Source organism: Carettochelys insculpta, chromosome 1, assembly GCF_033958435.1.
Source record: "Carettochelys insculpta isolate YL-2023 chromosome 1, ASM3395843v1, whole genome shotgun sequence".
Taxonomy (NCBI): Eukaryota; Metazoa; Chordata; order Testudines; family Carettochelyidae; genus Carettochelys; species Carettochelys insculpta.
The window spans coordinates 198,590,557-198,613,361 of NC_134137.1; the positions used below are offsets into that span (position 1 = coordinate 198,590,557).

At 41.5% G+C, this 22,805-nt stretch overlaps 1 protein-coding gene and 1 long non-coding RNA gene across 5 annotated transcripts in view; one reads left to right on the forward strand and one right to left on the reverse strand.

The window, feature by feature from the left end:
• GBE1 (1,4-alpha-glucan branching enzyme 1) overlaps nucleotides 1-22,805 on the reverse strand; it is a 308,337-nt gene that overhangs the window by 258,901 nt on the left and 26,631 nt on the right. The window lies entirely within an intron of this gene.
• Nucleotides 3,055-21,176, forward strand: LOC142006964 (uncharacterized). Of its 3 annotated transcripts, XR_012643868.1 has the most exons (4): nucleotides 3,097-3,189; nucleotides 3,805-3,887; nucleotides 19,874-20,105; nucleotides 20,953-21,176. It is a non-coding gene; the product is annotated as an uncharacterized LOC142006964 (long non-coding RNA). The 3 variants fall into 3 exon arrangements; XR_012643867.1 differs by lacking the exon at nucleotides 3,805-3,887 and having other exon boundaries at nucleotides 3,055-3,189; nucleotides 19,874-20,117; XR_012643866.1 differs by lacking the exon at nucleotides 3,805-3,887 and having other exon boundaries at nucleotides 3,055-3,189.

A 22,805-nucleotide genomic window follows, 5' to 3' on the forward strand; every position in this document is an offset into this window, starting at 1 on the left:
TACCTCCTCAATGCCCATCCCCTAGTATCATTTCTGAAAATTTGCTCATGGGTGCAAGTCTCAAAATTCCTGCACTGTCTAAGGTCAATTTCACATACAGTGCTATGGATACCACAAGTGTCTTACAGGCCTCTGAATATAAAGTTGCCATTTTCAAGAAAAAAAGTTACCTTTCTTACAAATTTATTTGCATGCATTAAGTATGTCTAGCACAAGTGTGGAAAGATTTCTAAAAAAAGTAAGCAAAAGGTTAAATATACCAGCAAAGAGCAATTCTCAGAAACTTGCCACAAAAGTTCAACAGCTGACATTTGGCAAGATTATTCCATCATCAAAGGGATCTCCTTGCAAGCCAAAGGAGCACTCCATTGGTTACAGGCATTACAGACTGTGTATATATGAATTTCTAGTCCACTTTACACACAGAAGGTGACACAGTCCAGTCTCAAACCATGCCAAAACTACCCCAAAGAGTTTTATGCAGGTCTTAATTATTTAAAATCTTTACACTGCAGTAGCACCCAACAGCCCTAAGACCCACTGTAATACATACGAATGGAGTGAGGCAGACCTCGGCCACAAGGATGCCCCAATGAGATCAGCTACAGCCAAGATTTCCATATGTTGCATGCAACAAAACTATCGTCTAAGTTATTTCTATTCAACACAATACAGCAATGGGCAACCTAGGCAAGTGAGTGGGCCATGCTGGTGGCCCTCCATTTCAGTGGACTGCAAGATTGTTGTAACCAAGATGATCTCCTAAGGTACTGTAGTTTTGCTAACTACACTTGCATACCTGCCGTTTGAGAGGTATGCCAATTGAACCATAGCAACACTTAGATTGGATGCCAAGGGAGCACATGGCCCCCGTAGTCAAAGTTGTGTGCAATCAGCACACAACTCACTTTACACGTCATTGCTTTATGGGCCGGTCACATTAGTAATATTGTTAAGGGGAAAAAAAAATCCTTAATGTATGGCAGCCAGTGAATCTGGAAATCCTTTACTAGTAAAAACATTGTTAGCCACAAACAACTTCTATGAGCCACATGAAGTGTGTGGGCTGCAGACTGCCCACTACTGCTTCCGTATATTGTTCGGGGACTTCAACAGCTTTAAAATCATGTTAACTGGTTTTGTTCATTCCTATTGGATGAGATGGACAGGAAATTGTTAGGGAGACCAAAGAGGAGAGTGTTACTGTAATCCCTATGGATAAAGAGAAGGGACTCAGCAACAGCTTTGAGAGAACATTCACCCTAACACCTGCTCTGATATGGACATGCATTACAATAGGCTAAATTTTGTGGTCACCTACCATCCAAACTAAAAATGTGTCCTCCTGCATTGTAAATACACATGCAGAGTTTTCTAACCTTTGTACATAATTGTATCAAGTTTGTTGCAAGTGATACATAAAGGATGTAGTAACAGATGATATGCAATGATACGATACGCCAAATACCAGATTCCTACCATATGAAGCAAGCCATTCCTTTCCCAATCCAGCACCTGCGTCTCTCTGATTAGGAGGCTCAGCTACTGGAATACTCACCTTCTCATAGAAAAATATTCCTAGGGTTGCATTAATGGCTGGCATTTTCTGCTGCACAATTGTTTGGTAGAAACTTAAAGCTCAGCTTGTTAGCAAGACCCATGCATCCAAGTCAAACACTTCATTCAACACACATTCCAGAAAGCAAGCATGGACAGACACAGCTAGATATTTTAGTAAGTTAGGAATGTTCACAGGAACATTAAGATATTGAAAGTTATTCAAACAATGCATTTGATCTGATGAACAACAGTTGGCAGTCAACATACTATTCTACAGTTGGAGAATTGTACATATCAAGTAATAGAAGAATTGCCTAACTGCATCCAAATCAATACCATACCAATTTTCAGAAGGCGGTACCTACTAACTAGTATGAGCCATCAACAACAAAAAAAGAATGCCAACTTCTGAATTTTCTTCTATATTTTAATTATTGATAAATGCCAATCTATCAATTTCAGAAGGATTTATCAGAAATCTGGCTTTCCTTAGGCCAGACATCCCCATTCAGTTATCATGGTCAAAATATTTGCTTTGCCTTATGAGAGTTAAGTTTCATATGGATTCTTTCCACTCCTCCACCTTTTCACATTGTCAGAGCATTGTGCAGCACAAGTGTACTTAGGGCTACATTTCTTGTTGAACATACAGCTATACTTTGAAAAATGTTTGTGGGCAGACTAAACAAGAATACTCAACGAGACTGCCTTTAAGAGAGACGTGGAGATTGTAATAGTGATTTTTTTAATTTGCCTTTTGATTTGTGTTCTGTCTTTCCACAATGAGGGCTTTTTTTTTTTTTTCCTTTTTTCAATTGAACAGATATTCCTATCTACATTACATAACCTTAGGAACTCAGGATTCAAGACACCAAGCATCTCCCTTGCAATTAAAAAAGGAACAGTAGCATCAGCTACTATCACAGGATTTGTAAAAGAAACTTAGCTGTTCAGTAAGCTTTACTTGCTTCCACACTTGATGTTGTGCCTTTATATACCTTCTAGTTTTTGAATTTAGACAAAGATCTATTTTCCTCACACACTAGAAAGACCTCTCGATGTGATAGTCTGCACACCACATTCCCCCTTTTCTAGACAATACCAGAAATTGGATACAAAGCATACCAGATGGCACTGTGTAAAATATATCATTTAAAAGAATTTCAGCTGTACCTGGTGGAGCATCAAAGGATGCTGTCACAAACGAATTTGGTATACATAGCAAGGTCTGTAGCTGTCCATATCTGCTACAGAGCAGCATGACAAAGAGGGGGCAAAAGGCTAACCAGCACCTCAATCAGGTGTGAGCAGGATTAAAAGGGACCATGACCCGATTACTTTTCCGCAAAAAAGATTATGGTCAAAACAAAAACACCCACAACATTCTGACAAAGCAGCAGCAGTTTAAAGTCCTTAGTCCATTGTTGCCAGAGGGTGGGGGTTGGGTGAAGAAATTCCAGGGAGGATGTGAGGCAACCCAGCCTCCCAACACTCCTCCGCCCCAAGAAAACGCCAGCCTTTTCTTCTGGCTCTCAGCTCCCGTCATTTTACATGCATGACCCAGTGCAGCCACCATAAAAAACAGGCAACCGGTGAAGACCCATGTGGAGCTAACTGCCTCCTGTAAAGGTAAAGGAGTGTGGGTTGGGGAGGAGGAGGAGGATAGAGTTAGATGAGAGACTGGGGGGGTGCCTGACTTTGGGGGAGGGTAAGGGCTCAGGGAGGCAGGGTCTGCGAGGCTGAGGCGGCCAGTTTGCTGGACTTGTGGGGCTTGGGTGGTCGGCCATGGCAGTGTGGGGCCCCATCAGCTGCTGGGCAGGCAGGTGGCTGGCGCCAGCAGCGCGGAGCTCAGTTGGGTCAGACAGCTGGCTCTGACAGCACAGGGATCAGACACCTGGCAAGATGGGGCTGCACCAGGCACCCACAAGGGGCCAAGAAAAAGCTATTTGTACTTATTTTTAATTTTAAATAACATTTTATATCAAGTTTGTGCTTATTTTAAATTACAAATTGAATTTTTTGTTAAAAGGGGGCTTGGATGATGGTGATGAAGAGGTGGGAGGACATGAAGGTTTCTCAAAAATCAAGGGGGGGGGGGGCGTGATGCCAAAGAGTCTGGGAACCACTGCCCTAGTCTCAAACTGTCTCCTGAACATCAGGTGGAGATGACTCGAACAAAAGAAAGGGCTATAAGAGACGAGAGCAGACATCCCAAATCATACCTCCCCTGACTTTTATCCACAGAATCAACACCTAGGGAAAACACCTTTAGACTGCAGGCAAGATTTGAACTAAAAGACATCCCACCAGTAAGACTGCAGGAATATGTGAGAAGAGAGATTTCTTTTATATTTACTTAGTTTCCAAAGTTAAGCGTTAGTTGCATTTATTTACTGATAACCAATTTGGACTTGTATACCTCATTACTTATTTTAAATTCCTCTTTCCCTAGTTAATGAATGTGTTTATTTTATGTAAACCAGGTAACTTTGGATTGACATGTTGGGGAAAATCCATTTGGAATAATGACTTTCTATTAATAAATGACAGATGTTATGAGTTTGCATCATCCAGAAGGGTGCAGGCCAGTACAAGATGCACACAGTGAAGTAGGGCAAAAGGTGCCCTGGAGTGAGCATTGAGGGGACAGAGCTGTCCACCAGTACCCTAGGTAACATCATAAATGTGCACTAGTGCAGTGGTGTCAAAAGAAATTTAACAATTGTCACAGCCTGCCTCCCCTCCCCGGCCCAGAGTCAAGCACCCTCCCACCCCGAAGCTAAGCACCCACCCGCTCTGTGCAAAACTTCTGCTGTGGCTTTTGCTGCCCTCTGCTGCTGGAGGGCCTCCCCCCCTCACCACATGCCACAGGAGGAGCTGCCACATGTGCTTGTCCCACCAAGTGGTGGGGCATGTGGGTAGAGCTGGCAGAAGACATTTCACCTGCGTGACTCTGATGAGCCACTGTACCACACAGCGCTGCCCAGTGTGGCACATGTGGTGAACGGAAAAAGTGTATTGGACACCGCAGCACCAGTGAAACCTCTCAGTTTTCCTTCTTCAAATAAGTTCAGTTGTTACCTCTAATACACCCCATCAAACCAAAGTACCAAAATTAAAAAAAGCACAACATTCAATTCTAAAAATGTGTTGCAATATAAAACAACTAACTTATTTCAGATTTCTCATTCCAACATATTACCTCTGTCCCCAACCCTTCATGGTCTTCACGTAATTTGAACACAGCCTGCAGCTCCCTCATACACTTATTTTCTGCTTCAGCCATATTAGTAGCAGTCGGACAGGGAAAGGTATGCTGCCTACTTCTGAAGATCAGGTCACAGAGGAAAGGCCAGGCTTGAGTGAACTAGACAGGCCCTTTGATACCAAAGGGGTCAGGTACCAGGACTGCTATGTTCTGTTCCTGGCCCTACTTGTTACAGGCAGCACTGACAAGCCTAACAATATCGTTCTTGAGTTATAAAGAAGGAACCTTGACACCCTGCTCTACCTCACCCCTCATGCCAAACTTTCCCCCAAGGCTTCACCGCACTTCTTCCCAAATCCTCTCTGCATGGTCCCCACAGCATGCCTTGTCTCCACTCCTCTCCCTCCCCTAGCTTCCTAAGCATGGCCAATCAGCTTTCGGTGGTGCTTTGGTAGTGCTGAAAGGGCAAAGGAGTAGGAGATCAGAAGAGCCACCGAGGTGTGGAGAGGTGCAAGGGGAAGGGAACAGAAGTGGGAGCTTGGCACTTCTCTAAGGATGCTCCAGCCCTGGAGTACCCACAGAGTCAGTGCCTATGGATTCATCTCATCTCTGCTTGCTGTGATCAAACTTTGATTATCATTTGCAAAATTAGTTTAAGATAATTGCCTGTCCATAAGGGAGGGGCATATCCTTAGGTTTAGAAGGGCAGTCAAGCACACAGGAGTACTGAATGGAGCCGGTAGAACATCTGGTATTAGAACCAACCCACAGAGTTTTAGTCTTATACTTGACAGCATGTTTGAGAAAGTATTACCCATACTCTTATTTTACCAGTTGTGCAAAAGTGAGAAAGTTTAAGAGATGCAACATTTCTCAGGTTTGCTCTCCTCTGGCTGCAACAATTAACACTCAATAGATATTGAAAAGAAAAAAAAAGTTGTGATGCGTATGTTGGAGCATAACCGAAAAATAGAATGAGGATACCTCCATCCACCTGTTCATCGCAAGGAGATTTACAGCAGGAACAGCAAACACATACTGTGAACCAACCCACTCAAAGCTGTGGAAATGCAATGCACTGACAACACTAGCTTTTACCTTCACTCTGTCATAGCTGCTGAAAGGTTTGCATCTGTATTAAAATAGCCACTTTCTTTTTAATCTCTGCTTATTCTTTCCCCATTTCACTCACCATCTAAATCCTGCTGGATTCAGCTTCCTTTTTTTTTTTTTTTAAAAAAAGTAGGCAGACTAACATTTGTGCAGGAGTATAACAGTGTACAGAAAGATTAATGTTCAAGTAACTTGCTTTAGAAGAATCTAAAGGTCAATGGCTAACTTTAATACAGATCAGCCCATTGGAGGAACCTGTTATTTTTCGTCTTCTCATGGTTTAAAAATGGACATTTCACTCATTTCTCCAGTGATCCAAGGATGACTATGGGTGGATGAAGGTGTCTCTTCCCTAAAAGTTCTACATGCAGTATTAAGAAGTCAATATGCAAGTAACTTCACCTTTCCCTGTTTTTGAGCTATTCATTGGAATGCCATGGAACCAGTGGTAGTTTAATGTACACATCCCCCACTCCACACCCACCATTGATCACCATCAGACTGTACCAAACTGGAATCAAAATTGAAAGTTCAACATCTGCAGAGTTAGGAACAGGTATGTCATCTACTTTAAGAACTCTCATGTTCTTTAGGCTTTCCATTTCCAGCTCGTGTCATCTTCAATTGTTTAAATGAGATACAAGGCTTTGTGAGCTCTTCTGGAAAATAAGTGTTTAGTGTACAGTAAACCAGAATGGAAGCCAAACATAGGGCACAGATAATCAGGTAAAATTTGCATTTAAAATAGTCTCTGCTCCAAATAAAAACACAGCCTTGCTGTATCCCTACTAGCAGAAGTTATTCTGAAGTTTCCTCAGTAGTAAGTTTTATTTCAAATCCTGTTCTGAAACACTAGTATATGAAACATTTGAACTTCTGGATGTTAATAGTTATTTTGTTGACAAGCACAACCATCTGCTTAATTACAATTTGCTTTTACTTTATAGGACACACTTTGTCCCTCAGGCCAAACAGCCGAAATTGGTGTTCTCCATATTCAGGAATACTGGAAAGGAAAAACTGGATAGAAATAGCCCAATACTTTAAGTCCAAGGCACTTTACTGCCTATTTCTGCAGAAGAAAGACGACTGGTGTATCAATTTTAATGCACATTACTTGCATAGCAGTTAATTTGCTTACATCTGAAATTAATTCCATGTCTGCTTTGTCCCCAATATACACAATTAAATATTCCTACTGTCTCTTCTGCCTTCAAGATTTACTGTGCCTTTCACCTTGAGGCAGTCAGAGGCTTTCAGTAGGTGCAGGTTCTCATTAGTACAAACACAGCAGGCCAAAAAGACCACGCCAAAGCGAAGGGGAAGTTGTATCTTAATTATCATTTCTTACCATCTTCACAAGTGGGGAAAGTGTTTCCTATACTGTCCCCATCTCCAAGCCAGTAACCAACTCGAGAGTAATAATGGTAGGTACAAACCACACATTGTTTAACATGACAAATTAATTCATTTACTACTAATGAGCAATTATTTGTTTTGCTGAATGTTCTCCACACAAAAGCATCCGATTTTTTTTTAAAAATACAGTAATATGAAGACCCAGCCCTGAAATACATCTTAATTTCCACAAATATGATGAAAAGAATATGAACCAGAAATATTACAGGATAATTATAAAGTTTTTCTTGACATTTCCAGTCAGCAGCTGCTAATTCTGGCAGAGAAGTAAATACTAATAAGCAATTAAATTTAATAACTAAGCAGTCTATTTTAATAATATTTCAGCAAGCAAACCATTGCTAACTTTAATTCTGGCACGGTGTTTTCTTAAACATGAAGTAAATTACTGAAAAACTGTAACCCTCTATTTTACTTTCCTCATTAATATTTTATTATATAAATGACTGCTTTGACAGCAATTTGGCAGTCAATGCCTCTTGCAAGGTTTTTCAGGTTGTTTAACACTCAACATCCACACTTAATTCAGAACTAAAAAGGTGCAAATGAAAGATCAGGGGAAGAAAAATGAAGTGACCAATGGGTGGCGGGGGGAAAAGGGGAAAAGTATTTACATCTTTTTTCTAATTAGACTCCAGTATTTAAGAGAGGAGTTAAAATATTTATAAAGGTACCACCCTCTCCTACCAATTCTTTTTCCAGAAACATGGAAAATCCATTACTAAAAAGGCACCAATCCTGCAAAAATATATGCATAAGTTTAATGCATGAAACCTCATCCCTTACAAGGCAGCTTCATACCTTGGTAAACATTTGCAGGATCAGGGCCCCTAAGAAGCATCTCCAGCCAAGAGAAAATTTCTGTTGTCAAATAGTCCATTTGAAAGTGGCAACTAAACACGGTAAAATAGTGCTGAGCCCTTTTCAACATAAATTCACTCTGCATTTATTTGTCATGGTAATCAGTAGTTCGACAGCATTTTTCATTTACAGCAGTCAAATACAAGGGGTTTAACCTTTCATCTGTACTTCTCTAGTATATACCGGCTCAAATTAACTATGTAACATTTCCTGTTTAGCCCATTTTTGTGTAAAGGTATTTTCTTACCAACATTAAGTTCAAGAGCAGCTATTTCACTCAATGCTCATTGTTTTAATATACACCTGTGTAACACTTACTACAGTGGATACAGATTGCGTATTGAAACAGGGTTTGCTTGGTTTTGTCGTCTTGTTTGCTATCAACATTTTCTCTTTACCTCCTCAGTAATTACCTTTGTTTGTGTTAAATAAACAACTATAGAGAGAAACCACATCATATGTGGGCAGAAAATTGTAGAAAGTGTGTGGGGGGGAAGTCTTTCTAGAAATCAGTAGACAGACTGTGTTAGCTCACTTTTCATATTACACAAGAGAAAATAAACTGAAAGGTCATCTCAACAGTTACAGCGTTGCCCTTTTCCAAGGTAATCAGCAGAGCATGTAGCAAAGACTTGAACACAAGTGTGACTGCAAAGACAGTGGCTGATAAAGAGGCATACAGCCAAAAGTACATGGGACAAAATACTATACACTTCCAATGCCAATTGAGAAGTGGGGCAATTGAGAAACATGGCGTTGGTAATTCTGATTACTTTATTTTGAAATTGTGTTCTTGTTAACCATTCAATTTTTCATATTGCCAAAAAGACACCAGAATGTTTAAAATTAATATTAATCATATACCTTGGGAAATTGAAAGAAAAATATATTTAATTTATTTGTAACTTGAGACAACGCAGTCATTAAAATTCATTCATCTACCTTATTATGCATGTTTACTGTAACTATACAAGTTCCTTTTGTAAGTCAGATTTAAATTAAAGGACTAGATGGCAAACATTTTCCATATTCAGATAAGCAGCTTAATCTCCTCTCCGCAAAGAGCACTTCTTGCTGGAATCATCTACACAGACTTATCATATTAAATAAGCTTTAAAAGCAATAGTAATTCAGAGTCAACCTCAAGTTTTATTTACTTCAAGTATTTCAATGGAGTTGTAAGTAATAACATATCAATTCCCATTTGAGTCCACTGTCAACTATTTCTGAAGGACTTATTTTGTACTAATACACCTCAAGGTTCAGTCTGGAAAAAATAAACTCAGCAAGTCAAACAGTAACACTACTGACAGTTACAAAGTCCAAATCAGAAGTCAGACTAAAATAATGATGCACTCAAGTTTTTGGGGAAAAATAGGGATGTTTAATCATTCCTGAAAAGCTTTACTGCTTGGCAAGTCCTACTAATCCAAAAAGCCTAAGGCTTTCTTCACACATTGACTGGGATAAAGAATTCAAGTATAAAGGAAATGGCCATAGGCACTATTTATAGAACATTCTCACTATATTTTCATATGATTCAGCACTGTTACTGCTTGATCCTTCACAATATTCTGCACATGGTGACCTTCACCCACAGCAGTTCATTTCTACCACATTTAATTTTGGCTGCACCATGGAACGTGTTCTTTAAATTGTGTTTATTTCACAGCAGTGAACACAAGAAGCCATCTGTTTCTTCTTAAATTTGGACCCAAGTGTGCTGTATCAGGTTGGCTCCAGTTTTCTTGTTAATTATGCAAGTAATGGTATTAGTTCAAAGTAGCACAATAATATACTGAATAAAATTAATCTTTCTACAGCAATACTAAAAGTAAGAATGCTACAAAAATCTTAATTCCCTAACAAAAAGGGGTGGGGAAATAGAATCTTCAACCTATAACCATGTCAAATTCTTTTGTTGCCAACTTTTCCTAAACCGATAGAATTTTGGATAAATGTTGCACAAAAATGGAGTGCAAGACCAACTACCACTACAAAAGGGATGTCAAGCTCGCTGTAGTCCTGACAGGTGAGCAGACTCCTGGACTTCCCCTTACAACAGCTGAATGAATTCACATTCCACCAGCATGCAGCATCTGCTCAACGGCTACATCTAAACTAGCCCAAAACTTCGAAATAGCCATTTTGAAGTTTACTAATGAAGCACTGAAATATATATTCAGTGCCTCATTAGAATGCCAGCAGCTGCGGCACTTTGAAATTGCCACAGCTCGCCGCCGCGTGGCTCATCTAGACAGGGCTTTTTTTCCTAAAAGGACCCTGGCAACTTCGAAATCCCCTTATTCCTAAAAGCAGATAGGAATAAGGGGATTTTGAAGTTGCCAGGGTCCTTTTGAAAAGGAATCCCATCTGGATGGACCGCATCAATTTCAAAGTGCCACGGCTGCTGGCATTCTAATGAGGTACTGAATATGTATTTCAGCACTTCATCAGTAAACTTGGAAATGGCCATTTACATGGCCATTTCGAAGTTTTGGCTAGTGTAGACATGGCCAACTTGGTGTTTAGTTGCTTCTTGCTAGGGTACAGTCTGCCCGTGCAGGGCTTCATGAGCCAGAGGGCAAGGAGTAGGCTGTGTCACCCAGAACGGGCATGTCCACCTCCCCCCATGGATGGTGTGGTCAAGGAAAAGAGTGCTGGCATGCATATTTCAGAAGAAGCACGAGTTCTACAAGATGCAGGTGTTGTGTGCCTTCCCAGTGTTGATGTTGGTAAAGAATCCATGCTGATCCACAAGGGCATGCAGCACCATGGAGAAGTCCCCTTCCTATTGACATAGTTCACAGCCTGGTGGTCAGAGCACCCCCCCCAGGAAAGCCCAGGGCAGCAACACCATCCAGTGGCATCAATGTTCCCTGGAGTGACAACCCTCCATAGTTATACATGGTTGATGGTCTTGGCCACCTGCAGGAGCATGACCCCAACCACACACTGATTTGTGACTGACCAGTAGCTGTCCAGTGCAGTGAGCTTCCACGGGGCAATGGCCACGTGCTTCTGCACAAGGATGCAGGTCTCATTGGGTGTCCTGTCACTTGAGGGTAGGAGGGAGCCACTTGCAGAGCTCCAATAAGGTTGCCTCCCGCTTACAGAAGTTCTGCAGCCACTACTGACCACCCTACCTCTGCAGGACAGTGTGGTTCCAACCAGTCCAATCTCATGCTGTCAGGACAGTATTCCACAGTGTCCATGGGAATGGGGGGCTCAGCAGCAGAAGCATTAGGACATGGGTGAGCAGGGCCTGTGGACCATGCTGAGGTTGGTCCTGCTGTAGAAACATATGGGCAACTTGGCAGTACTGCACCATGAGGTGCAGCACATGGCCCATAAGCCCAACAAAGATTTGCTGCACCTCTGGCTCCATGTTGTGCATGCTGTGGGGTCCACAAGGGCAACCAGATTATAAGACAGTGCACGCCTACTGCGTCATGGTCATGTCCCACAGGGCAAGGCTTGCGAGATGCAACTGCACAGGAGTTCCTGGAAGAATCAGTGTGTTTGATTCAGCAGTGACAGGACTTATCTGCGCTCCTGGTGCCCTTTTTGGAGTGCTTCCAGAGCTCCAAGTCAAGGACAGGCTCTAGTCAGTGTGGATGTGCCATTCTGAAATAGCTGAATAGCCTTATTTCAATGCTTTCCCATAGCATCAACATGCTATGTTGATTTAGTTAACTCCTGAAATAACTCAATGTGTCAAAACATAGTACTACTCCAAATTTCTCCATTTTATTTCTTTTCTGTAAGGTTTATTGAAAAGACATCATATTCCAGGTTCATCCTATTTGTCTAGCTCATCGCAGTCTTTCAACATCTCATCAGTTATGTCAATTTGGAGACCTGTACTTGATCTGGTGATTCTGCCTTTTTTCTGAGATGCAATCCCACTCCAGACACATACCATTACTTGCTTATAGTTATAACAGCAAGCTATTTGGTGGTCTTAGCTCTGCTTAGTAAGCATTCTTGATCAAAACCGTCAAACTCTAAAAATATATGGAAGGTGATATTTTTTATTTCATATTACATATTTTGTAAGGTAGTATTATTTACTGCTGCAACCTTAAAAGTGCGAAGACTCCCTCTGAAGGGAAAAAAAAGTAATGCTGCAAAGTATAGACTTGTGCTCACAAGAAACTACCCACAACAACTTCTGCCAGCTCTCTACCTACTCAAGTAGAACACTTTACATCTACCGTAAATGTTTGCTTTGAAGTAATGTGCATGAGAGGACTGCTTCTGCAACTATGCACCCCTTCAGATAAATGAGGAAGAAGTTCCTCTTGTTCACAAATTTAAGAGATGCTGCTAGGGACAATTCCCGCCAATGCTCTTGAGTACCACTGGACTATACTTAAAGAGGGCTGATCAACACTCGACATAAAAAGGCCCCTCAATGCCTTCAGTAAGATTCCTCAGCACACAGAGTAAAGCAAGTTCACAAGTTATCACAGGATTGAGGCCTAAATCTTAAAATAAAATTAAAAAATCTCAAGTAGTCCCAAATAAAACCAAAAACCAGACACCAGGCCTAAAGTTAGAGAGTTATGTTGAGAAGTTCAGAGCTATTTTACATTTAGCTTCCTCCCAAAAATTTCATAGCTGGTAACTATGTACTCTTTTTAAGCATTTCTTGGAATGAATCTGGACTAATCAATTGTACTCAAGTGCAATTTCTTAAGTGCTCTTATATGTTTTACTCCAAAAAAGTAGCATTTTAAATTATCTACTGAGCTAGAGACTATATTTCTATCTATCTATAGCAAATAATTCAAATGGATGCTCTGACTTAAGACTTGAAGTAGGTCTTTTTTCTTCCTTATATATTACACAGCAGGTAGTTAGGGGCCACTTGACTGAGGTGCTGATAAAGGAGCACTCAAGATACACAAGGTCATTATAGAAAACCTAAATGAGTCCTTTGTTTCAGTTTTCATTGCAGAGGATGAGGGAGATACCCACATCTAAACCAGACCAGTCACCCAAAAAGAATAAACTGTGCCAGATTGTGGGGTCAATAGGCAACTTTTGGAACTAATCTGATCAATTAATAGTAATAAGTCACTGAGACCAGATGGCATGCACCCAGAAGTAGTCCTGAAGGGACTTAAATATGAAATTGCAGAACTACTACATGTGACCTGTTCCTTAAACCAGCTGCTGTACTGGGTGACTGGCTAACAGCTAATGTAACAATTTATAGAAGAACACTTCAGAGGTGATCCTGCCATTAAAGGCTAGTAAGTTTAACAAGTTACAACTATAGTGGAAAAAGCATTACACAGTGTGTTCATGAAATGTCAGCACAGCTTTTGGAAAAGAAAAGTATGCCTCACCCACCTGTCAGAATTCTCTGAAAGCAGGGGGGGGGGGGGGGGCGAGAGGGATACCACCACAACAAGGTAGTAGAAAGGGGACATCTAGTGCATACAGTGTACTTGCACTTTTCAAAAATTGTAAGTCCTTCAACAAAGGCTGTTTCGCAAGGGAGGCAGCCATGGGCTAAGAGGAAAGGTTCTCTCATGGATCAGAAACTGGTTATAAGACAGGAAACAAAGGGAAGGAATAAATATAGTTTTCACAATGGATAGAATTAGAACCCAAACCGAGACCCAGGATGTGCACAAACGATCTGGAAAAGGTTGTGAACAGTGAAGTGGCAAAGTTTGCAGATGTTGTACAACATTACTTGAAATAGTTAAATCCAAAGCTGACTGCACAGAGTTACAAAAGGGTAAACAAAAAAAGAGGAAATACAAGATTTAATGTTGATAAATGCAGATATTGTTCATTGGAAAACAGAATCCCAGTAATATATAAAATAATGCATCTTAATTAGCTATATCCATTCAAAGGTCTTAGAGTTACTGTGCTCTGAAAACATCTGCATATTGTGCAGCAAACAGTCAAAAATAAAAAAATCGAATGTGAGGAACCATTATGGCAAAGATGTGCAAAGTGGAAGTCGGGGGCTTAGCAGCACAATCAGCTGCTGGGTCTTGGGCTCGGTAAAAATGTTGAAAAGGTTACTCTTTTCAGGGCATGTGCATTCACATTCATAGTTTTTAGTTTCTCTGTAGTTTTCTTGTATGTGCCAAAACGTTCCCCCCCCCGCCCCATATGAACATAACCGAAATTTCTATTAGTTTGGATTACATTAGAGAGGTTGGGGGGAGGGCTAATTACAGCGAGGAAAAGTGGGGCCTGACAAAGTTTGCTTACCCCTAGGGGTATTAGGGAAAAATTTGAAAAGACAGTTACTTTCACAGTGCTGCTATATTAATCCAAGATGCGGTATTCAAGCTGTGAGCTTATTTAATTCTGGTAACCCCACCTCAAAAAACAAAAAAAAAAAAAGGGCTCCATTCTAACTGAACATTACAGAGCAAGCCAACAAAAATTTTTAAAAAAGGTATATATCAACTTACGTATCAGGATATATGAAAAAAAAGACTGGGACTGTTCAGCTTGGAAAAGAGACAACTTCGGGAATATGACAAAACTCTGTAAAGTCCTTGAAGGATACAGAGGAAATGAACAAGGTACCATTATCTACTTCATCACATAACACAAGAATAAAGGGTCACCCAGTGAAATTGAAACAAAAAGCAGTCCAGTAGCACTTTAAAGACTAACAAAATAATGTATTAGGTGGTCATTTGTTATTTATTAAATTTAGATTAAATTTATTTTATAGTCTTTAAAGTGCTACTGGACTGCTTTTTTGTTTTGATAGAATATAGACTAACAGGGCTCTCTCTGTTACCAATGAAATGTATAAGTAACAGGTTTAAAAACAGACATAGGGAAGTGCTGCTTCACACAAAACAGTCAAACTATGGAACTTGTTGCTAGGCAATGTTGTGAAAGACAAATGTAACCAGGATTTAAAAAAAAAAAAAAAAGGATATTCATGGAGGACAGGCCCACCAATGGCCAAAATGTTCAAAAATGCAACCCTATGCTCTGGTGTCCCCCAGCTTTCAAGTTGCAGAAGCTGGGCCTGGACAACAGTGGACAGTTCACTCAATAAATTGCCCCCTTTTGTTCATTCTTTTTGATGTATCTGACGTTGACCAATGAGAAGGACTGTACGTACTGGTGAGGTGAACCCCTGGCCATGCTGCGTGGAAAAAAAATTTTATAATATGAAATCATATCCAAAACAAAAGTGAAAAGTAGTCACCTTCAGTTCATTCAATGAGCTGGTGAAGGACCATTCTCTATTAGGACCAAAAGAAAATGGACATCCTTTTGGGCAAAGTAAAAGAATTCATAATAAAAAGCAAACTGGAGAAAATACATGCACAAATGAACAATCAGTTTGGACATGAACAAGATATAACGTGGTGGAAATGAAAGTATGCTATACACTCCTCTCTGTAGAATTACAGAGCAAGCAGGGTAACAATACTGCTATATAGATATTAGCACTTCGAGCTTTAAAGTGGCATTGTATTCCAGTTGGAATACATCTAACACAGCACAGTAAAAGCACTTGTAAGTGTTGCAACAATACAGTCTTGTCAGCCTTTGCATACCTGAAACTTGGCTGGTTGGTGAGTCCTCCTCCAACCACTGACCCACAAAAAAGGCATTTCTAAATACTCCTATTACAATCCTATTATGCACTGAATTGATGACCAAAAGTAGTAACCAGTCAATCGCTGGGATTAATAAATCATTCAAGTGTTTCAGTACCTATCAGAAGAAAATTACAAAGTGGCTTCCGACCCACAGATTTCTAACTAATTTTGACACTCCCTTACACATACAACAGAAAGAGACAGTTAAATGTTAGTTTTGTCTGTGTACCAAATATACTCTTGAGGCACATCAATAAATGGAGCTGCCTAAAATTCTTCAAACAGAGCTTTGTTAGTTTTCCAGACACTTCATAGAAATAAAAGCCATTCAGTGGCAACTATTCCCGTCTCTTATCTAGTTTCCTGCCAGCTTGCTTGTTTGGCTCTTCAGCAGCAAAATCTTCCAGTTCTGCGGCAGTCTGCAAGGCCATCTAATGTAGAGCTAAGAGCCTTCAAGTACTGGATCCCGCCATAATGTCCCAGGCTTTTCAGCAGTTCACCTTATAAACTGCTGTAAAACAGTCTCCCAGTCACCAGCTAGTTTTGGTAGCCAAAAAACCTGGTATCTAAACCACAATTAGTAAAGTGTACAGAACACTTCAAAAAGGAGGCAACTACAAAGTCTAGCATTAAAAGCCATGAATAGTAGCACAACACATTTCATTAAACCTTTGTTTACTTAACAGTTAAATCTGTCCATGCCCTCTAATCAGGCATGCACAGGAAAAAGGTTAAATAAAGTGGAGCTGCTTTAGCCAAAATACCACCAATATTAAGGAACTTGAGGCATTAGGACAGCATTAAAATGAACAAGGAACCCAGAACTCAGTAAGGCAGGGGTGGGGAAAATGATTGCCCATTGGTTGGGGCTTGCTTTGATCTGGTTCATGAGGCTCAGGGATTGCACACACACACACACACACACCCCCACCAACAGTGGGGAGCTAGCACTGGTGCTCCAGTCACATGGGGGAACCATTCCCACTCCCTCCACCCCACCCTGTGGCAGAAGCACCAGCTCTGTGCTGCTGGGGGTGAGGGGAGAAGAGCCAAACGTCACCAACCAGCTCAAACGAAGCCATGGTCAGAGGCCAACCCACCGGCTCTGCACCAAAAACGGCAGCACTCGGAAGCTGTGTCCCCTGCACTGCTTGCAGGCTTTGTCCTGTCGCTCCCATTGGTGAGGGCCATCTGTTCCCCTCCTCCTGCCATCAGGGCTGGGCCAGGTAGGCAACCTCTTGAGTTTAAGAATTAGGCCCCAGTTGTGTAACAACTGGCCTCCCCACCCCATTCCTGTACTCCCCCCTGCAACCTGCCAAGACACTGACCCCACCCCAGCCCACTCCCACACACTGCAATCCTCAGTTTGGGCCCCCACAAAAATCCACTAGAGGTGTCTTTTTTTGACAAGCAATAAAACCAAACTACCGGTGGGGTGGCGGGTTGTTTTGTTTTGTTTTTTGGGGGTGGGGGGTTGATTTGTTGGTTTTTTGGTTTTTTTTAAACCCCTCTCACTTGTACTTGTATGTGATTTTTCTGTGGGTCAGTGGCCCCTGACCCAAAAGAGGTTCCCCACCCCTGCAGTGAGGGCAGAAGAGTCACTAGCTGTTTAGTCAAGTCCATTTCTGGTCAAGTTTCTTAAATGATCAATGCAAAAAAAGCACAATGCATTCTTTAGTTTGGACATACATTTTTTTCCAAACATGTGATTGAATGGGGCTGAGTTACTTGCTTCCACAGAAGGGCACTCAGGCTTCTACAGCTCAAGAGTTTGCCACAGAATCGTGGCCCAGAATTTCAGTTTTATTACATGAAAAGGTTTTAGCCCTCATGAAAATAAAGAGCATGAACTAAAAGTAAACATATGCAGTGATGTCTCCCCTAGACTGCAGCAAGTAGGTAGGACAGGTGGTAAGTGCTCTATTTTTCTCAATACCTTATTTATCTAAATTATTACCTTTAGGTCTGAGAACATCAATAAACTACTAGCATTCTCATCCCCAATTCCTAAACTGCTTCCACTTACCTTCCATGTTGCTGCCAGAATTTCTACCATCATCTTCCCTGAACTTCTCTTCTAAAAATTTGTACAATGAACTTAGATTTGGGCATGGGGCTGCTGACTTTATAATCACAGAAAACACACATACACTTGCTCTGGTCCTTGCCCTGGCCTCTCTCTGAGGTCCCACCTGCACGCCCATTTCCTTGCCTGTCCCCCACCCCAGAGCACTCTCTCAACACCCTCGCTAACTTTCACCAAGCTGGCACAAGAGATTGGGATGAAGCAAGGGGTGTAAGCTCCAGTATAGGGATAAGGGTTGGGATCTACTTAAGTCACATACTTAATAAAAATCACTAATATATCCAGTACAGATCCTTTTTACTGGGCCCAGGTAAGGGAGGAAGCAGAACAGCCATGTATCGCCCTCTCTCACTGATAAGGGGACAAACATTTTATAAAACTTCATACAGAGCAAGTCAGATTTGGTCCCACTGGGGAGCACCTGACAGCTGATTTCAGTGTATTACTCTACTGTGGGCTGAAACACCCACTCTGGAGGAAACCAGAGGGGCCTGGCTAAGTAGGACAGGGTAGTAGGGCATCACAGAGGACCGGCAGGTGGGTGCTGTGCTGTTTCGTCACATCAACAATAGTCTCAAGGGGACTGAACCTATCAGAAAGTATTTCACGGATTTAAATACAAAGCACGTAATTCAGTCATGAAGCCTTTTAAATTCATGTGAAGTTACTGCTGTGGTTCCACCAATCAGGAAGCTTACAGCAGACTTTCATTCCAGTTTGCTACTGAGTGCATGGGGCCTTCATGCTGTTTCTGCTTCCCCATTACTTTGTTCTTTCATTCTAATTAAGACTCTGGAGGAAACTTCTTATCAGCAAATGGTGGGCTAATGAAGAGCCATAAAGTGCTGCATTTCTAGGCAGGAGTGCAAGACTGGGGATCAACTTTAGGATCTTAAGCTCCCCAGAGGATAGGAAACGTAGATTTGCACACTTCAAATAGAATATATGCTGTAGATCACAACCAGTGAAGAAGTACACAACTAATGAACTTATTGGGGAAAGCATTAGTAGCTGAAAAATTGCTCTGTAAGCTGTAGAATGAACATGAATGAAGTAACCACATCTGCAAAACATTAAGCACAATAATTACATGGCAGTTTTATATCTATTAGATAAGTACAAGTAAAAACTAGAATACAAAGTATACAGAGTCTGATCATGCCAGCAACATTTCAGAATACTACCAAGAATAAGTGAGACTTCACATTTCAAGCACTATAAGCTTATTTTTGAGGAGTTGTGGACTGTGGATAAAACCATCTACTCACCAAACCCTCAAAAGCTGTGATTAATATATAGATTCCATACCAGCAACCTTATTTTAATACCACAAAGTTTCTATTACATAGAGCATATCACATATAGATTGAAGAGAAAATGCTTTAACAGATTTGAGATTTTTAAAGCAATTAAAAAAGTAATAAAAATCAAGCAAGCTGTGCACTTCCTTTCACATAGAAGCAAAAGCTCCACTGCAATATTTAAGGAGGGTTATGAAAAACATGTCCTTTCAAATCAAAGAATTTCACAACATGCAGCCTTAAAACTTGATGAACAGTCTTGTATCCAGCTCTTACAGCAAAAGCACCCAGTCAGCATTTCATCTGGTAGCCCTGAGCAAAATACCTCGCCTCCAAAAAAACTGCAGGGAGGGAACATAGGAGGGGTAAGAGAAGATTCTATCTTCTCCAATGCCCAGGTCTGAGGCTGCATCCCTATATTTTTTATGGGCAGGTGTTTAAGGATATGAATACTGTATAAAACTTATGCAAATAGGGCATATGACATACAAGCTCTCCACTGATGACCTCTTAAATGGGGATACTCTATTTGTGTCTGTATTATTCAAGTAGTTGAAGTTAATACTGGTGAAAGCCATAAGCAGGACTCAAGATATTTAGCAACCCAGTACTTGAGACACCAATCTGTGAATTGTCTTTTTCCCCCTTAAGCCTGGTCTTGGTGTGTGACTAGGTCACTGGTGCTAGAATACATATTGACATTTATTCTTTTCCACAGTGGGTGGGTAACTGAATGAAGACTTCCATCCCTCAGTAAATTCCATATAAAAGGACTGTGAAGCAAACAATGAATGTGAATGTGACTGCTCCAGATCTGTGTTCCCCAGTTTCCCACTTCAAGAGGATGCAGGCAAAAGACATGGCAACAAAAGAACTAAGGACAGAGGTAGACATGACCTGCTGGATCCCAGGCAGAGAGAACAGCTCTGGTTTGAAAAAGACTACCTGAAGTAAGAACTGGGGTGAGAAATGACTGCTAACAACTTCTCAGTGTATCAGGCACGTTGTGTTTTTACTGTAGCTCAGTAACTTACTTTGAGCTGTCAATTATCTTCTGCAACTACTTAAATCCTACTTTTTATTTGTAATAAAAATCACTGTTTATTAAACTCAGTGTAAATGATTGTTATGGGGGGAGGAGACCAACTGTACATCTTTCATTGATGAAGAAAAAAATTTTGAGTTTGCTCTCCATCAAACTGTTATGCAGACTAAGACATGTTTATCTGGGGTTTTGATCTTTTTGGGGCTGTGGACCTGGGTGCTGTGTCAAGTTCCTGTAACAGAGCCTTCCCAGAGCTGAGCTGTTCTCAGCATTTCTGTTGCTCTGAGGCTAGCTTTAACCTCAACTCTGTGCCTTTAACTAGGAGACCATGAGCTTCTAGCTCATCAGGACAGGGTGGTGGGACATCCAAGAGGGCAGGCAGGCAGGATGGCTCAGTAATATGATCAGCCCATCAAGTGATTTCTGGGACCCAACCTATCAGACTCAGGTTACAGAAAAGAGAAGACATATGCCAACCCATCAGAGTTGTGTATTATACCTACATCACCAATTTGACACTATGCTGTAGAACTATTTTTCAAGCTCTAACTTCACCCAACTGAGTGCCTCTTCAGCTATTAAAAGGTGGGGGACCAAATAGCCTAACAAGCCAGCACACGTGATATTTCATACCCAGCCTCTCTAGGACTGCCAATGAACTGCAATTATGTCACTACAATAACTAGTGTGACCAGTAATATTTACAGGTTGCAACAACTATCTTATTATTGTCCTAATTTTTCTTTATACAGGAGTTCCCTTGAATGCTCTGAAGGCAGTTGGAGCAAGGCAGCACAAAGAACATTCTGAAGCAGCATCTTCTACATGCACTTGCGATTTATACACATTAACCATATCCCCATTAATCTGCTTTCAGAAAAGAGATGCCTAGTTTTTAAACCACTCTTCCCAGAAAGGAATATTAGTACAAATTCCTGACGCCCCCCTGCCGACGTGATTTAAATATGCCTGTATGCACCGGGAACCAAAACAAAACACAAAAAGATATTAAAAACCTCTACTGAAAAAAGTCTCAATACACTTGTTTCATATTGATAGAGTGGGGGAGGTTCACTAAGTTTTCCACTAACATTACAGCCACTTCAGGGGCAGTCAGGCATCACCATGACTCTGAAGTACAACTACTAGAGATGCTGCTCTGGGTTTTACTCTTAGAATAGGTCATTAAATCTAGCTCATTTTTTTTGTGGGCGGGGGGCCGCCCCACAAAGCACAGTAGAGGTTCCAAGAAATCTTCAGTACCAATTGAACAAAATTCAGCCTGTCCAAGGGGGGTTTGTTGGGGGGCTGGAGCATTCAATTGGAAAAAAGAGTTTTGAGTCAAATGGAATATGTTCTGAATATGAAATCTTGTTTGACACTTTAAAAGTGACTGGAAACAAGCCTCTGTCCTTCCCTGCCCTAGAAACCACTTTTGACTGTTTTGTGGACCCAACTCTATCACATGAACTCTGCACAGTGCTTGTCTTCAGGAGCACAGCTTGTACCTGCCTGGTCTGGCATAGTTGGGACCTGACCAGTCCTGAGCAAGACAAATTTGCCAAACTGGAGAGGTCCCTTGTCATGGGCCCTTAAGTGTTTGCTCCAGCTCCCCACCACCTTCTTACTCACCTGCTATGTCTTGGGTGGCCAAGCCCTGATGTCCCAGCCCATGGTGCCACAGGACTGCCATGAGGCTCTAGCCCCATGCTGCTTGTGGGCTCTGGCCTCACCACCTGCCTTGCTGCCGCAGGGCCTGAGCCCTATGTTGCTCAGGACTGCAGGAGGCTCTGGCCCCAAGCTGCCCACCTCCTTGCAGCTGACATCCTGCCTTTCTGCTCCCAGGCTCTCTAGTCCAGAAACATCCACAGACCAGCAGGACCGCAGACGTTGCCAGACCAGACTGCCAATTTTCAGAGGTGCAACCTGTGTTGTAAAAGTACACGATATCCCTTAGGTGCTGTGGGAAATAAACAGCAGCAGGCATGCCACTTTGATAAGCGATTTTGTAAGCCAGAACCAGGAATGTTAACAGTTAACTGGTAAGCGTCATCCTGACCAGATGAGACTTACTGGTTATGATGGTTAACTGGTAGGGGCTGGACCACTCCCCTGCCCACTGCAGGCAAGGGGTTGCTCCAGCCCCATAGGGCCACTGCAGGTGGGAGTGCTCCAGTCAGCCTAAAACATGAACTGAGATTAGTCAATTCCCTAGTTCTCTTGGATGTTGTTGGTTTATTAACTCTGAAAGAGAAATGGTGACTTTTAGTAAATATTTAATATTTACTGTTTCCCCACTAAATAGCCACCTTCTGTCCAACACCTTTTTGAAAACATCAAGTGATAACTAGTGGGAAGTTCATGTTGTCCAAGGATAGTACAGTCTTACCTTTACAGGGGAATTGGAAGTGGAATTCTGCCCTTACCACAAAATGAGTTTTGTGCCTCTTCCTTAAACAAAATGTGAGCCACCAAATCCAGACTTACTTGCATTTGTGAACATTACAATTCTGTTAGATCTTCTCTATCCCCTAGTGCAAGCGTCAGACTGTTGGAGTGCTGGCTCCCCACTTCAGTATTCACTGAAAATTCAGATAACCCTATG